At 39.2% G+C, this 18,218-nt stretch overlaps 1 protein-coding gene across 3 annotated transcripts in view; it reads right to left on the bottom strand.

Moving 5' to 3' along the window:
- The window catches only part of barhl1b (BarH-like homeobox 1b), a 35,546-nt gene extending 17,328 nt beyond the window's left edge, over positions 1-18,218 (bottom strand). For 2 of the 3 annotated variants that reach the window (XM_058758715.1, XM_058758716.1), the window contains exons 1-3: positions 1,720-1,762; positions 1,180-1,269; positions 505-610 (exon numbers count right to left, since the gene is read on the bottom strand). The gene's annotated coding sequence lies outside the window, so the exon portion shown is untranslated. Of the gene's footprint in view, positions 1-504; positions 611-1,179; positions 1,270-1,719; positions 1,763-14,620; positions 14,703-15,438; positions 15,547-18,074 lie in introns of those variants that run through there. The other variant, XM_058758718.1, reaches the window with a different exon arrangement.

Genomic DNA, 18,218 nt, shown 5'->3' with positions numbered 1-18,218 from the left:
CGATTTTTTCTTTTAATCAGCATGGATGCATTAAATTGACCAAAAGTGACAGGAAAGACATTTATAATTCACAAAAGATTTCCGAAAAATGCTGTTCTTTTGACCTTTCTATTTATCACATTATATAAAAATATTAAGCAGCACAAATGTTTTCAACACTGATAATACGAAATGTTTCTTGAGCACTAAATCAGCATATTAGAATGATTTCTGAAGAAACTTGTGACACTGAAGGCTGCTGAAATTCAGCTTTGCGTTTTGAAATATTAAAATGGCAAACAATTATTTTGAATTGTAATAATATTTACAACATTACTGTATTTTTGATCAAATAAATGCAGTCTTGGTGAGAATAAGAGATTTCTTTGAAAAATATATTACCAAATTTTACCAACCCCAGACTTTTGAACAGCAATGGAGTTTTGTTGATTTAATTAGATAAAAACCTTAGGCAGGATACCAGCACACTGGCATCCACAACATATGCTTTTTTTAATCACTCACAAAATGTTTAGACCGAATTTCATTCCTCCTCAGTTCACCTGCTCTCAAACTCCAGATTTACTCGCAATAGGCCCAATGCGCATTCCATCCGAAAGTTAAACAGATTCTGCAAAAGAAGAAAAGAAATAAGGGCAGAAGGGCTGCAGGCTTTAAAAAAGAGATTATTTGGGCCAAAAGCCCATAGATTGATCCTATTGTATTTTAATAATGTGTCTATGGACTCACTTAGACATGCAAAGAGAGAGAGAGTCACCAGGATTGACTCCTCATAAGGAATCAATGTTTGGAGAATGAAAGCCAGGGGGCAAAGTTCCCTTTAGTTCCCAGAGTTGTAAAAGAAAGCGTTAATCAATTCTCACACCATTATCATGTCGACTGCTCATCTCCCTTCTCTCTTAACCCATCACTCAATCGTCTCACCACCTTCTTCCCTTTCTTCCGCTTGTGTACATTTGGGATTGTTCGGGCGTTTGAGATTAGCTGACCTTATGGTCACTAGGGTGGTTTCAGACGCGCACACACTGGCAAACAAAAGCATACACTTTTTCTCCCACTTTCTCTCTCCCTTTGCATGCTCCCAAGCAAACAGTAACGTGACCCTGATGGTTTTCGCTTCAGGGCTTTCTGCTGCCCCTGTGTGGCAGAGTTCATCCCGGACTCTCTCAATAAACTCACAAAGGCCTCAGTGTCCCACGAAACACGCTGCCACTCCCCCCCGGCGGCTCAAGAAAGGTCCGTGCGCACATCCACGGTCCCCATAAGGCCCTGTGTAATTAAGTGCATATGCTCGTTAGCAACCTGTCCTTCTCTGTATTCCCTCAACTTTGCATATACCTCTCTCTATATATCCCCCATCCCCCCTCCTTTCCCCGTGGTTTGTCAGATGAAGTGATTGCTTCTCTCTCCCACCCCCTCAGTGGTATTTAGCTATTCTCATTTGCATGTACATGCCCTTGCTGTGCGGCCGGCGAGCCGCTGAGATTGATCAACAACACAGCGGCATGTTTTATTACATGTCAGTCGGAGGCAGGAACCAGACGCAATGGGCACATACACGCGCACACACATGTGCAGAACTAGGTACATGTGCAATGTAAACAGTCCATCTTCATGAACACGTACACACACAGACACAAGCGGACATGTAAATCTGAAGTGTGCATACGTTTGAAGGGATATTGTTGAAAAAATGTCATTCTGTAATCATTTACTCACCCTCATGCTGTTCCAAATCTGTAGGATTTTTTTTTTTTTCCTTCTGTGGAACACAAAAAAATCTCACAATGATGTTTTGGACCCCATTGACTTCCATTGAACAGACAAAACCTGTTTGATCAAATATATTCTATGTTCAACAGAATTTTTGAGTGAACTGTCACTTTAAAATTATCAGATTTTAGGCCTTTTGTTTATTTTGGCCATCTACACCCTGAATATTTCTATCAAAAAAGCAGTCAAGGTCACAAACACCTGTCTTTTACGTTTGCATTGTCTGGACGTGAACGTTCGCATCATTCCACATCCACTCTAAGGATCCGCATCCAATTCAGTGTAGCTGACTCAATAATTTGCAATCTGCCCGGATAAACCGTCGAATAAACCCACAAATGGTGCCCTGAGATTCTTATTGAGTTTCTTTTCCTGAAGAAACTGTTTTTTAAGACTTTGGCAGAGCCGACTCTGCCGTTTTCTCGGCTTGCATGCCTGATAGATATTAATATGCGCAAATGGTGGATGCAGTACAAAACGCTGGTAATGAAGTGAAGAGCTTTGGGCTCTTGTGGAGCTTAAGAGCAGGCGTGGGGGAGCCAGCACATGGTTAGCCATATGCCTCTGAGCAGTTAGCAGCCTCCTCTGGGAGGCCTTGGGGAGCGCTTGCTTGCTTTCCGTTCCTCTTATATTTTTAGAGTCACGCTTTTGCTCTGATTCAGTCCCCTTAAATGTATGAGCTGCCCTTCAACCTGATTTTACACCATGGTTCGGGTCTAATTAGTGAGTGCTGGAAAATGGGTACATGAGTGGTTAAAGTAGCCTCCAATAGTGAGGGGTTAGCAGCTTTGTTAGCTTTCTAGACTAGATGTGGGCTGAAAGGGAGCAAGAGGTCATGATCAGGAGATGTTTTTTTTGTTCTGCCTACAGCAGGTGCTCTGTAGCACTCTGTGTGGTCTACAGCACTGGTTTTGTGTTGGGACACAGGTTTTACATTTGGCATCATATAGAGACCCAACACAACATCACATCATTAATGTACAAAATAAATATGATATTTTCTTTTAGCTTGCATTATTTTGTTAATGGTGAGCAGGTTACACAATCTGTCCTGCTCAGCCAAAAAATACATTTGTGCCCAAATAATGCAAAATGTGCCAAAATGTTTAGCATTTATATACACACACATTTAAAAACAGATATGTGTGTGTGTATTTATAAATGTATGTGTGTGTGTGTGTGTGTGTGTGTGTGCGTGCGTGTGTATGCACCATTTGTGTGAATTTAAATGTAATATTATGTAATCTTAATTAAAAAGTGTAATAAAAGCTTGCAATTATACAACACAATGTAAATGTTTCTTTAGGACAGCTATAAGTTTAGAAAGATGCCATATGACGCAAAACATTAATTAGCCAATGCATTGTAACTGATGTACAGGATCAACTGACCCAACTGATCAAGATCCACAAACTGGCCCAAAAGTCTCTCAGACTGGTTCCGGGTCACTGAGTCATCCTTACTGTCTAGCCCTGCCAGAATCAGACCTGTGACACATTTTTGGGTCACAACCCACCAGTTGAGAACCACTGCTTTATGAAGTACAGTACATGATTGACAGTGAAACAGAGAAAGCAAGTGAGTCACTCACTGAAGACTCTGCTTGTCACAAAGACATCTGGATGGAAAGATCTGTTGTTCTTTAGAGAGGGAGAGAAAGGAAGGAGGGAGGAAGCGAGAGGGATTGTTCTCTTTTAGATCTCATTGTAGCCCACCAGCCTGGCTGAATCTCTGCAGTCCCCGAGGAGAGAGTGCGAGTAATCCGGGCTCTGCCTTCTCCTTACACAAACGCCAGGATCAGCGCTCCTCGCACAAGTAATTAGAAGATAATGGGCAGTAATGCGGCCCGATCTGTCCCCATTATCTCCTGGCACTGCCAGCACAGCGCCATCTGGTGCCTGATCTGGACACAGCAGATCTTTAAAATAGAGCCTGGCATTAACTTAATCCAACCACACCTTTCGTTTATTCATAAACCCTTTGAGGTCTGTGTGTGCGTGAGTAGACAAAACATAATTAAAGAAGATGGTCCTGCTGGCTGCAAATTTGTATGCGTGTGTTTACCAGAGAACAATAATTAAAGGATAAACCTATTAGATGCATTTTATGTGCGTGTGCAATTAAGTATGTTTTGCGTCATTTCATTTAGTGACTAAAGGGAGCCAAGCAAGATTTAGGTTTCTTTTGATTGTTTTAAAATAGTTGGCAGTATATAAGTGACAATAATGTATCCCATGTCCCGATTAACAGTCTGGCAAGTGCCAAGCTTAATAATTCCCTGCATTTAATAAATCACTGTGTCGATTAATGTCAGACTGCCTTTGCTTTGGAAACATCCAAAACGTCCATTACATGCTTAAACTAACAAAGAAATCTCTTAAAGATTTACTAATAACTTAATGAATAACTATCCTTCTTTTATCATTTATACAAAATATAAGCATTCACTTCAACACTGTACAAACATATATTTTACTGTACAAAAAAAAAAAAAAAAAAGCTCGTTAAATTGGAGTCCAACTACGAAATTGGTGCTTAATTAATTGTTAATTAATTGAATATTGTTATGCTTTCAGAAAAGTAATGGTTAAAAGTAACAGGGTTAACAGAGCTATAGTTTAATATGACATGATTATACAAAATGATAACAGGGTTGATATTTTAATAGCATGCCCTACTGACAAGATAAAAAAAGAAAGATAAAATTATAAAAAAAAAAATAATCTTTATTTGTCCCTGAAGAGTTTTTGATGATGCCAGGTTTTTATTATTATTATTATTATTATTAATAAATATTGATAGTTAATTATTTTAAAAGGGGAAAACTATAATGATGCACATTTGGGGAAACAACTTCAACTAAACTCTAAAAGAAAAGATAAAATTCTAACTTGAATTTCAATATATTTTGCTTTTATCAAATAGATTATATACAAATACTTATTATAAGTACAGCATATATAAATACAGAAAGGACACATTGGAAACAGGGTTGAGGACAGTTCAAAAAAGGCTTCATGTCAAAAGAGAAAAAAACAACAACAAACAAATTATGCAACTAGATGTGTTCAAAAAAATCTATATGACACGTACTAAAACTTGGCATCACCAATTAATTTCTAAAGTAATTTTAACACACATGTATACAACGGACACAAATAGCACTCGTTTAGTAGAATGACCCAGCATTTGGGATTGTATATCCGAGTCTACTCTGAGATAAATATATCCAGTGGCTGGTCTGGGCATTGATGTTTAGCCCACACCTGAGGCACCCTCTCCCCTTACTGCCAGGTCAGGTGTCCGTTTCTGCACCCAGAGCTGCTGAATGCCAACATGCGTGTCTACGCTTACACAAAAACTGGCAGTGCTTTTAAAACCGGATACACAGATCCTTATCCTTCAGCCGTTCCTTCCTAGACATGTTTATTCATTTATCATGTTTGGTCTTTCAGTGTTTTCTAGGTATTACAGGGCTAATGACATTGTTCATTTGTTTATATCTCACGCGCATGAATGAAATACCACAGGCAGACTAAACTTCAACTTCACGGTGACCCCTCCCATTACTGATCTATAATAAAACAGATGATATGCAAATATAAACATAAACACCACAAATCAACACAAACTCGCACTGTTTTCCGCCGTATCTCCCTCCCACCCTCTGTCTCTCCGTTCCACTAATTTGCTCTTGCAGCAAACCTGTCTCTTTATTGAGATGCTAACTCCCTTTATGAGCACCTAATCCTGTAGCACGGGGGATAATTTATAGGGCATTTACATGAGGAAGGCCAGCTAATTGGGAGCATGTGTCTGAGTAAGCCTGTACGACGCCCCTGCACTACAAATGAGCTTCTGCCTGCTCTGACATCATCTCTCTGCATCTTAATATCATTTACCTTCTTAAACTTCCCTCCGTGCTATCATATATTTCACCTGCCTCTATAAACTGCATTGTTAGCGCTTTCCATGCCATCGCGAGGTTGAAACCCAAGCGTATCTCCTGGAGTCAGTTAGTTTGGTCCTTCTAGACTGCACTGATGTAGCGGACAGGTTGCCAGCTGACCTAGTTGCGAAGTGCGCGTTTGTTTATGCCACCGTGCTTATTTTCTCTCTCTGACCCCAAAAGGTGGTCCGAAATGATTCACCGCTGGACAAAAGAAGAATAAGGGGGGCGAACGCTGTGTTCAGGATTGAATAATCTTCAGGTAGCAGCCAAAGTCATGATTAGCCGTGATATACGGCCACTTTAACCGAACGGCGCGAGGCTCGGAAGCCCCCTCCCATTTGATTGAACACGTCCCCGCTCCTCACGCAGCTGTCACCTTTGGCTAAGTGCCACACGCAAGGCTGGAAAAGTCCGTCTGAGAGATGCGCCGCTACACCTCTCAAGGGTTGACCCCTGACCTCTGCGGCCGACGGGGGAAGTGTCCAGGTCGCCCTCCGCCGGCTAAGTGGCCCTTTATGTGCCGGCGATTTCACCTGACCTGTGACTCTCCTCCTCAGTCTCAACAGCGTCCTGCTCCGCTCTGAGAACCGGCCCAACCTCCTTCCTCATTTACATCAGCTCGTTTTTTATAGCTTCACGGTTATATATTGGGCTTTGTCTGGCTGTGCGTGTACCTGCACTGGTCCCAGCTGCTGCTCATTAATAACCTGGCCTGCTGCAGGCGCGGAGAGAGAAATGGACGAGCTACTTACCATCCCGATAAAACACTCAGACACTGTAAGCACAACGGAGCGGATAGTCCATAACACAAAAAGAAAGGAAGGTGGTTATTGTGATGTATGTATTAAACAGAAAGTCCTTCTCAGTGTTCTAGCCTGTCCTGTGGACAGTATAGGTGAAACCGAGTGTTCTAATGAGATGGCTTCTATTATAGGACGAGGAGAACGGCAGAGGGCCTGAAATCTGTTACTCCGATCGCTGCTTAGAGAGCCAGAGGGGAATTAAAAGCATGGAAAAAGGATTTCTTTAGCACGCCTCATCAAAAGGGAATTAGCACGCTCCAGGAGGGGTGGCAGGAGAAGGCGACACAATGAAGGGATAAAGGGGGAAACAGCAGGATGAGCTGGTGTTCCACCTCTCAAGATTAGGCCAGCTTAAAGATTGAAAACACTGAGCCTGAACACCTCTGACAATGTAGTTTCTGTAAACTTTGCACAGTTTTGGCTAGATTAGATTGGAGTATGGGCTAAGTCTTTTTAAACTGGGTATAACAGGGCTATAAGTTGACTTTTTGCCGAACTGGCTAAATTGAGAGAATTTATTTGGCATAAATATTTCATTCTGGCCATTAAACCTTTAAGTAAAATATTTTGTACAAATGACAAGTAATTATTTGCTTGTTTTTTCCTAATATTTGTGATAGTCAGCTCAGATGGTCACAGCAGAAATCAGTCAGTCTCACTTTCACTGTATGATTTTGTACCTCATATTTTCATCTGGGTGACTCAACGGGAGGAATATTCAATGTATGGGGTCATTAAACTACTACAACAAGCAAACAAAAGCAAAAAATAAAAAAATAATTATTTATTTTAATGATGCTAAATTTCCACTGAAATTGTGCAGTCTTTTTTCTTTGCTTTAGTGTCTGTTTTTGAATTAAACCATATAGTATGTTGCATTTATTTATAAAATTACCAACCAGTGAGGATCACTTCTTACCCATTTGGTGCTTGGCGAGTGTCAATTTTGGACCTTGTGCACAAGCAAATGATTGTTTGAAAAAAAAAGAAGTCATTTTTCTACTAAGTTACATCACATTCCATGATGTAATCTAACTTTTAGGCATGTTTACACCAGTGAAAGAATATTTCACTTTAAAACAGAATGAAATGTACTACAGCATCATAAAAAAAAAGCTTGAGCTAATTTTTTTTTCAGAATCGTCACTTGTCAATTCGACTTGAAATCAGCGACAATGTCTGCAATGTATGAAGTTGTCAAGCTAAGCGATCCCTTTGGCAGCAGGAGCCTAATTTCAGGGCTTAATTTCTCTCACAAATAAAGTTTTCTTTTTAAGTGCTGAGAGAGTTGAACCCTTCAGTGTAACGGGAGTGGGAATCGAAAACCAGAAGTTTAAAGCTGCTCCTGAGATCCGCCTCAGGCATCTCAATTCGACCTGAGGTGTTACATCACCAACAAAACCTTCGATTTCTCTCCCCACACACCTCTCCCGCTTTATTTTCCCCTCTTTTTGTAACTCAATGTGGCGCCTCTGTCTGATTTGATGAAGTGAGCTTTGAGGCATCCGGCGCAAGACGTGCAACAAGCAGCAAACAGCGTGTAAACTAATGTCAACAGAAGCCCTTGCCGCCACTCCTCACCTTCACACTGATGAAACACGCTGAAACTGCACCTAGACTAAACAGACAAGCTCTGCTATGTTTTGTGGTTCGTCTTCTTCTTCTTCGTGAGGTTACGGTCATAGTTTTGGTGGTGTTTTCAGGACTAAAGAGGAGTTATATTGAGACATTATTGCATTCGAAGCATCTGACTTGAGTTGTTTTTTACTTGTTGTGTGTAGTGACACATCACAAAGGTCTTTGGTGTGTCAAAGAAATCCACTCAAGAGTCAGCTCAGTGTGCTATATTTTCGCTTGCTCATTCAGAGCTACAAGACTACAAGATAGTGACTAGGAAGCCATTGGCTCCAAAAAATGAAACTTTTAGGAGCCAAATGACTTTACTTTAGAGAATCGCTTCTGTAAAGATGGTTGTTCAGAAGCGCTTTAGTTCATTGACTGCAAAGTTTTCTATTTAAGACAACTATTTTTCTAAATGTATTTAGAATACATTTAATACTGTACTCTTTTGATCCTGATCATATTTGTACCATATCATTGTCACTCTGTTTTGTTTTGAAAAAAGCGGACTGTCGCTAATAAGTTTCCCTTATAATCACTCAACCTTACAACTAGACCTCATTTTGATAAACATGAACTTAATTTAATTTAAATATTTGATTTTTATAAAATTTATTACATTTGTGAATATGTACGGTTTGTTACATGTTGTCATGAACAGTCAATAAACAGATTTCTATCATGACAACTCTTGGAGGGATTGGCATGGTAATGTACAATGTTAATGTGTTTGGTCTTGGCGGAATAGATCTGCTACTCTGCTGCTGAGGCAGAGCGAGTACTGAGACTTGCTACTACCAATACATCCACAACATGCTGCTGTGAGCATGTAAGTAATGCTGCTGCTGCACATAAAACATATATGAAATAACCCCCATATATAGCATACATGAATCACCCCGTAGCAGATCTATACAGGTGGAGCTGGGGGAGGTGGAGGGTTTCTGAAGCGCACTGCAACTGCTACAGCGAGCACTAGCCAAGCATTTGAATGTTGAGCAGCAAGCTCATTGGATGCTGATACAAAAAGATCCAATCAGCTGCGCCATGTGATATTGATGTCATTATGTCAGATTGTGTTTGACCTATCGGACTGCGCCTCTAGAGTTTCATGACAGATCTTTGGATTAAACTGATTTAATTTGACTAAAAATATTTGTGAATCAGTTCCTGGTTCATTTCAAATGAGACATTTCCTAGCCCTGTAGACAAATCGCAGTTTATTAACAGCTTTTTCACACTTCACAAGCAAGTGTTTCATGTATCTTTTCATTTAAAAAGAACCGGCTTATAAGAATAATTTGTTCATGAATCAGACAACACTGCTCGCTCTGTCCGTTATTGCATGCGGGGGAACTCTGGCGTGAACTTTAAGGATGCAAATAATTAGGTAATTAATTAAATAATAAGCTACCAAGATATTCAAAGGTTTTGCAGACTAATTACATCTTTAGAGCACGTGCCAATGTTTCTGTGAACAATGAATACAGCGCAATGCCCGTTTTAAGAACAAATTACTCTTTAATGACTAGATTTTAAATTATCATCGCAAATGTTTATTTTTTTGTCGTATTTGCATTTGCGACCATTTATTCACAGTCTGGAGTCCTGTTATCTGAACCGAAGCTTCTGCTCAGGCTAAAATGAGGCTAAAATCCTGCTATTGATATAAATGTGTTTTTAATTGTTTGTACTTGCAGAATGTTACATGCATGCTGCATTAGTTATTCCCACTGGATATATTTGCAGTTTTTTTTCCTCCACCCCCTTTTTTCTGTACTCCAGTAGATCAGTTTATCTTTCTCTCGTCCCCTGCTTTGCCCGGACCAGAACATGCAGTATTGTGTCTTAATCAGTGTTAGGCTAATTCCGACCTAGCAAAGTCGCATTCCTCAACTTGTCCGGCTACGCGTCCCCACGCACCCTCTCCCAATCCACGTGCCCCTACTACACACACAAACTGTGAGCGTCTTGTCACTGTACTTAATACCCAGGGGCCTCCACCCCTGCAAAGGTAACACACTGTGAAACAACAAACCCCATCAGTAACCAGCAAACTCTACTGTACGCCCGCCCCACCCCGCTCGTGTAGATTCATCTCGTCTCCTCGAGCCCAGCCCTGATCATCAGCGGTCTGCATTACGGTGATTTATCGCTTCCCATGCTGTGGAACGGCAATAGATCACGCAAGCGGCGGGGGGCCTGGGGAGGTAGAGCGGGAACATGGGACGCAGGGGCCTGCAGAAAAACCCACCTATGATGAAGTGCTCTGTAACAAACAGCAGCACCCGGTAGTCACTCTATCAGAGCAGCTATTCCACGCACCCTTAATGCAGCTTCATTACGCACGCCTCCGTTTTGTATGCCACTATGTTTTGTTGACCTGTGGTTTCTCGCACACTGTAAAATTTTAATATGCATACAAAATAAAGTATTGAAAGATGATGTTTGTTTCCGATGGTCTCTAGTCCATATTTTCCCTGTTTATTCAGAATACATTGTTTCTTTTTAATGCACAATATTGTGTTAATAGACTATGGGAAACTACTGTTTTCCATTTAGGCTTTCTGTGCTGCATTCATTGACTTGGAAACTCTGTGGGATTCTTGTGCCATTGTTCTGATGTTCTCTTTGGCCTTTGGCATCTAATGGCCAGTTTACACGAAGCATGATGCAATTAAACCACATAAAAGTATGTGCTAACATTTTTTTGCACACAAGTAGTCACACAGTGTACAAGGCTACGGAAGCTTGTTTCTGTCGGTGCATTCATGTTCTGCAGAAAATCATTATTTGAAAGTGTCTCCTGTGTGAGCTGTGCTTCATTCTTCAGTATACTATTGACAACAGACAATGGACCTTTTTTGCTGGCAAAATTTCACTGAACTTGCACCAAATAAAAAAAGGTACTTTATAGATCACATTGTGAGATATAAAGTCCAATAAAATTCCAATTCCAAGAAATAGTCACAATTATGGGAAATAAAGTCGAGAATACAATATATTTCAAATCTCACACTCTTGAGACAGAAATGAGCTTCCGTACAAAGCTGATTCTTGTTACTTTCTGAAAAAAGTCTGGCATCTGAACAAAAAATGAAAATTTGGTACTTACTATTTCTCCAGTAAGCGCACTTTCTTGTAAGTCACTTTGTTAAAGCACCTGCAAAAACACCAATACAATAAAAAACTGTAAAGTTCAAGACAAAAGCTGAATGTTTCTAAAATATAGTTGTAATTAAGGAAGGTTTAAAAGCATTACAGGTACTTCTAAGAACAATAACTCGTTTAGATTTATTAGAATAAGGTAAAGTTTAAATTTTTGGTTAAGAACAATATCGCATTTAAATACAAAATCAGTTTGTAAAGCCAACATATTTAAGAAAAGATAAACCTGTATAGCTGCTGGTAGACAGAAACCTCAATGGCACTCTCAGTGGACACCTGTTCTCTTACACTGAGATGGAGGAGTCTTCAGCCTTTTGACAAGCCGTAAACTCTGATTACAGATGGGATTAGATTATTTAAAATGCAATATGCGTATCCCATCACCGTATGGCCTGGCGAGCAAATCGTCCACCTTGCGTATGGACTGTAAATCGAGAATAAAGAGGGGACCCCACATCTGTGTCTCACAGGGACGGGATAAAAAAAGATCACGAGAGGCGAAAGATGGTAGAGACCTGTACGTACGACATGGCCATTGTTAGTATGGGCAGATGAGGCAGCTCAGCTAAATTGCTAACAATGAGTGGAGCAGAAATCCCCGTCTTACAGGGGGCCAAAGGCACACAACACTATTATCATAGTCATTTAAATAAAGTAATCTCATTTTCTGCATCAGCTAGAGGGGGCGACCGAATTCACTGACGTGAATGTGTACGGTGGCAGATGAAGTGGTAACAGCGTTGGGAAGGGAGGGTGGAGGTTTGGGGTTGAGGGTTATGTGGGATTAGTACTCTCGAACCATTCTGTAGACATTTCCATCTTGTGATACTGTTAAGGGGTGTTTCAATGTGTGTGTGTGTGTGTGTGTGTGTGTGTGTGAGCGAGTGGCGCTGGGGTGTGAAGGCGTAATATCAGATCTGACAACAAAAGGATAGTGGAGGTGAAAAAAAACCTAGACGCAAGCTGTTTCTATTCTTCTCGTCTTCCGGTCCAGTGGAAAAGTTGATGAAGTTTAAATGAAGCAGAATTAGGAGATCAAGCGGGCAGGCGCGTGCTGATACTATCCGTAAGCCCTCTCCCACAGGATTCCACGGAGCCAGGAATTGAGCGCAGGCCAGCTGACTTGGATGAAATGGAGAGAAAGAGCGGGGAAAGATGGCAACGGAGGGAGAGTGAGGGTGATGGAAGGATGAAGCATTCTCTAAATGTGATAATCTCCAATCACCTCTAACATCAATTCTGTCAAGGCCTCGGTTAATGAGCTCACGGCTGCTCGAGCGTCGCCCTCCCTCATCTCTCTGATTCCCCCACCCTTGCTATCATCACTGTTATTCTTTTCATTTAATCCTCCTCTCTTCAGCTGATTTGAGCAGGAGGGATGGGAGAAGCCTATTACGCAGGCCTTACTGCTCTCGTCTATCTAAATGCTAACGACGCGAGCACCTTACGGAGGGAGAGAAATGCGTTCGGAAGAACGGGGGCTAATCTGATGATGACTTGAGCACTCTTCCGTTGCATTTTAGCAAATTATTTGTGGGGATGGAGGGAAGGCGGCGTGTTTTCTGACACTTCCTCTTGGAGGTCACTGGCCCTCATCAACACGCTTGTTTCCACTCGAGATACTCCGGCCCTTCTGCGATGGCCGAATCGAGCGGCTTCGTTTTTCAACTAGTTCTCACCCTCTCATATTCAGCTCTCTTTTAATATCCACTGCTTAGATATTGATGGAAAAATCACGAGTGTCTTTTATGCATCTCGTCGTTTCTGCATGGACTTAGATGGGTTGAACTGATTGGCTGTGGCTGGTGTAGTGGATTGGAAAGCTTGGGGTAAAAGCTCTGGGTCACCTTGCAACCAAAGCTGTTTTTTTGTTTTTTTCATTCAGGAGCCACTGTGTTGGGAAACAGCATACATATGGCGTTATTAAGGTTTTTGACTCAACTTTTTATTGAATCATACACTTTGAAGGATTACGAGTGAGTAGATGACATGAGAACTGTATATCACAGAATAAAAAGTACACAAACAGCCTTCCATGTTACTTGTATACTTAAAACGCAAAAACAATCAAGGCCTCTGTCTGATCCTAAAAATGTAATTTTTTCAAGCCTGAGGACAATAAATGCATCTAAAACCCACTGAAAATTACGACTCCTCCCTCATAGCCTCGTGGGATAGTAAAGTGTCCATTGGGTTCACACTTTAGAGTATTGGCAGAAATCTCTTTTTTTTTTTTGCCCAACTTTTGGCATTTATTTATCTAGTGAAGTAGGCATAAAGTTACATATTACCATGGATTATGTCAAAAAATTAATTAATTTGGTAGCACCATTAGTACTTTGTAAGTGGTAAGTGCAAATTCTATAGCCATAAATAGTAAATGCTATATTATTAATCTCTAAAGCAATTAATATTCTGGAAGCAAATACACCATATAAAGCTGTAGCAAAAATATTGTCATTAAAATCTAATTATATATAAGAAATTATTATTATTTCAAACATTAGTCTTGTTTTATTTATAAAGCCACTTTACCAAGCTCAAAGTCACTACATAGAGACACAAAAGCATAACAATTTCTATTTTCTGCTTTGATTTAATCTTTTATATATATATATATATATATATATATTTTTTTTTTTTTTTTTGCTTTCATTTAAGACCAAAATTGAATGAAAAAGGGAGGCTGTCAGTTATTTTCTGTCCTCTCATAGCATACTGATTATGACTGTTATTTTGTCCATTTTTTTCAGCACACCACAACAAAGTCCTGTAGAGGAAAACACATGTCCTTTGCCATCCTTTATTGCTTTATTGCAAGTTCGGCTGTCCCCAGTGCACAATTCCTCCTCTCCACTGATTCTCCTGTATCAAGGCTGCGTTTGATTTCACACAGGCCAATGAAACAGCAGTCGGTAAGATAGCGACTGAACTATCAATCTTTGTAATGCAATCGGTGGATGGTGCACCGTGTGTAAATGTTTGCACAGGCATTCATCCAGACCTGGCGTCAAACCCATTCCATTGAAAAGAGGATCTATCCAGGGCAGCCAGGTCCCTCTCTCTCTTTCTCTATTCTTTTTCCCTTTCTCTCTCTCTCTCTTTCACCAGCAGCATGGTATTGAGCCTGATGAGCGTATTGTCTTTTACAGCTCTGTGCATTTTTCATATAGGTTTTGCTTTTATGTTTCATCTTCGCCAGCTCAAGGGAGAACAGCTGTGTGGGCCCTGGATCTTCTACAACTGACAGAGAACTCATTTCACTGGAAGAGACGGGTCAGGATGTAGAGGGTTTTTTTTTTACCTTGCTACCTGCGGGATCTGATACAATCGGATCTCTCTGCCTTCGAAAAACCTCAACCAGCACCATGCACACAGCCAGATAACTAGAAAAATAAACAGAAAAGCTGATCTGTGTCAACAGAGACTATGAATTTGTGCAATATTTTACAATGTGTTGGGTCCAGATTCAGACAGCATACATTTTGAGCAAGGCAATTTAGAATATATCTAGAAAAAATGCATCTATCTAAAGTATGTACCTATAAGGCATGGAAAAAGAACAGTGAGCAAATACATAAAAGAATACTTAATTGTTTAAACTGCAATGATAAATGCTTTAAATGACCAGTTTTCCTATTTTAAAACACAAAATAAATAAACCTTAAATAATTGTAAATTGAAATAATTGTAAAAATGTTAAATATATATATAAATTAAAAATAAAACATTATATATATATAAATTAAAAATAAAACTATATATATATATATATATATACACAGACACACACACACACACACACAATATTATCTAAGGCTAAGTGTACATTCTTTTATGACAGTTTCCTTTTACTTCAGCTGCAATCAAACATACAGGAACACTTACATGTAACATAACTGTACTGAAAGCTGCATATTTTAGTAATTATGAAACCACAATAATTGCAGATCACCTTTTTGCACCTTTTCCTATCCAGTACCTTCAATGTAAGTCACAAATGACCAAAAGATCAAACAAGTCTCATTTGTTTGAGGAGTAATACCTCCCTCTTGTGTGTTAACAGTGCAATTGCAGTTAGAATGGTGCATTTGTGATGCTTGTTCATTCATGTTAGTTTACCTGTCCATCCATTTGTGAATATTCGCTGTTGCAGAACACACGAAGAGTGATGATGCAACCAGGCTTTGTTTACATCAACATCATGGGCCTGAATAATTTTCCTGCTTCCTGAAAAAAACATGAAAAAAGTACTTAAGAAACAACATAGCATTTTGTACTACATAGGAACAATGTGAATGGCGTGATTCGGCATGAATCTGTTGTCTCCAGCGAAACGTGTTCATGCACCAGAATTGATTCGCTCACATTTATAGACCTCAGAACCTTGGAGGGATTCTGTCAGCAATCATTAAGTTGGTACAAGACAAAAACAGAGAAGATCGCATGAGAGAATGTGCGATTTACTGAAGAAGAAAGAGAAAGAGAGAGCTCAAGTGAGAAACTGAGAGCAGCAATGCATCAGGCGTGTTTTGTAACTCATCCTCTGTGACTTCAAGAAAAATCTTTAGCTCTGAAGGAAAAGGTCAAATCTGAGGTAGCCGCTGGTGAGGGGAAGAGCATTTTTTCACACATGAGAAGGCAGCGTAAGGCCCTAACAGGCTGCTAGCAGTCAGTGATGTGCACTTCTCCCAGCTTGGTGCTTTGTCAATGTGCTGTGACTAAGCCAGGGGGGTCCCATATCCTCTCTCCTTAGCCTAATTAAAAGAGGATTAGCCGCCATGGAGTCCTAGACCACTCCAGCGAGCAGCGCATCCGTTCCCCTTACTTTCTCAGGATAATCGCACCTCTAGGAACGACAGGAATGGTGAGAGGGGCTGTCTGGATTGACGCCCAGAAAACGAAGGGCGTGAGAGGAATGACTGTAAGCTTCGGTCACTTTGACCATGAGAACAGGAACGCAACTGCTCGTCCACACGCTGCTCCGTCTCCTCAAAGGCCTGCATGCATAGTTTAAAAGGGGAATTTACTATTTGGCACAACATGCAATGTACTTAAGAGCAAATGAACACCCGTTTGTTTTATAGACGTGTTTTTCTAACAGAACAGAAGCAACATGCAGAATGCTCATCTAGAAAAAGACAAAGGGACAGTGATTTTGATTTCAAATTTAAAATAGAATCAAATGAAAGATTTTGAATAAAAATAAAAAGGGTTTGCCTGTACAGTTGAGATTATATGTGTACTCACGGCTTAAATCATTATGCTTTGGTCATTTTTTCACTGTACATTTCACATTTTTCCTTCACAATGGAGTGGAACAACAAAACATTACTATACTGAACAAAAATCATAAGGTATGATGAAAAATGAAATGTACTTTGTATATATGGTGTGCCCAGTATAAATAATATGATAAATTGATTAATAAATAATCATTCATCAATTATTAATCATCATTAATTAATCAATCAATCAAAAGACTCTCATTTAAGCTTTTTTGAACTTTCTATTCATCAAGGAATACTGAAAAGCACAAAAAATATTAGGCAACATTGATCATAAGAAATGTTCTTGAGCAGAAAAACATATTAGAATGATTTCTGAAGGATCATGTGACACTGAAGATGGAGTAATGGCTGCTTCAAATTTAGCTTTGCCATCACAGGAATAAATTACATTTTTAAATATATTAAAATAGAAAACAGTATTACTGTAATGTTTAATCAAATAAATGCAGTCCTAGTGAGCATAACAGACTTTAAAAAATGTTGTTGTTTTTTTAAATACTGTTAAGAAAACTGATAAATATTGAAATAAATTGCAAAACAGTATGAAAATTGAAAATGAATGATCTTAATATGCGATTATGAAGTTATGCATAATTGCATTTTTAATTTATTGCCTTTTCTATTATTAATCACCCTAATATATAAATAAAATGTTATTACAAAAAATATTTTTATTGTGAAATTTTTGAGTAATTTCATTTATTATTATTTGATTTCATATGTTATTGTTTAATTAATATATATCAATTTTGCAGTTGATTTACTGATTTTTGTAACGATTACTTTTGTGGCAAAAAAAAAAAAGCCCCAATATTCCCTTGAAATTTATTTTCTTGATCATCTACTCTTAAGCATTAGACATTAGCAGATATTATATATGGTTTTCCTAAATATCACCACAAGAAAAGCCTAGAAACATAAAGAGTAAATAATGACAGTATTTTAATTTTTCCAGTGAAATATTTCTTTAACACACTTCAAATCTTTTATATACTTAGAAAATAATCTTCGCTCTGCCATTTTATTGCTCTATTACTATTACATATACATCACTTTATTTTTGTTACTTAATCTTGCAGCTCAGTATCTAGTGTCTCCTGAATTGCTTCTGTTTGAGTTGTTTGGAATAAAAGCGTCTGCTAAACGAATGAATGACAATGTTCAACACCACTCCATTGCACTAGAGGGCGACAATTATATTGTCTCAGTTTTCTTTTTCAAGACACACAAAGCACCTTCCAGCAGGGGGCGCAAGGGTTGCTTAAGTTAAAAAATCAACCGCTTCTTTGAGCTCTGACTGATTCACATTAAAATCTCATAATAATTGTGTGTGTGTGTGTGTGTGTGTGTGTTATACATGGAATCGATATACTGAGGATAGCAAATAATTTCCAGCTTGAACATGGTATTCAAGCGGATATCCATCCTTTTAGATTTTATAAAATGATTTTTTTTAACTGCCCTTACCCCAATAATCACAAACGGCTGTGACTGGTCCATCCTGAAGAGAGCTGAGAAAAGTAACAGATATGCAATAACAAAAGCTGCCTTTGTGGTGTTTTAGCAGCAACCTTGACAATAATTTACACCTGGATATTGTCACTGAAATGA

Source organism: Onychostoma macrolepis, chromosome 21, assembly GCF_012432095.1.
Source record: "Onychostoma macrolepis isolate SWU-2019 chromosome 21, ASM1243209v1, whole genome shotgun sequence".
NCBI lineage: Eukaryota > Metazoa > Chordata > Actinopteri > Cypriniformes > Cyprinidae > Onychostoma > Onychostoma macrolepis.
The sequence above is the reverse complement of the archived record's forward strand: the minus strand, read 5'-3'. Positions and strand labels throughout refer to the sequence as shown.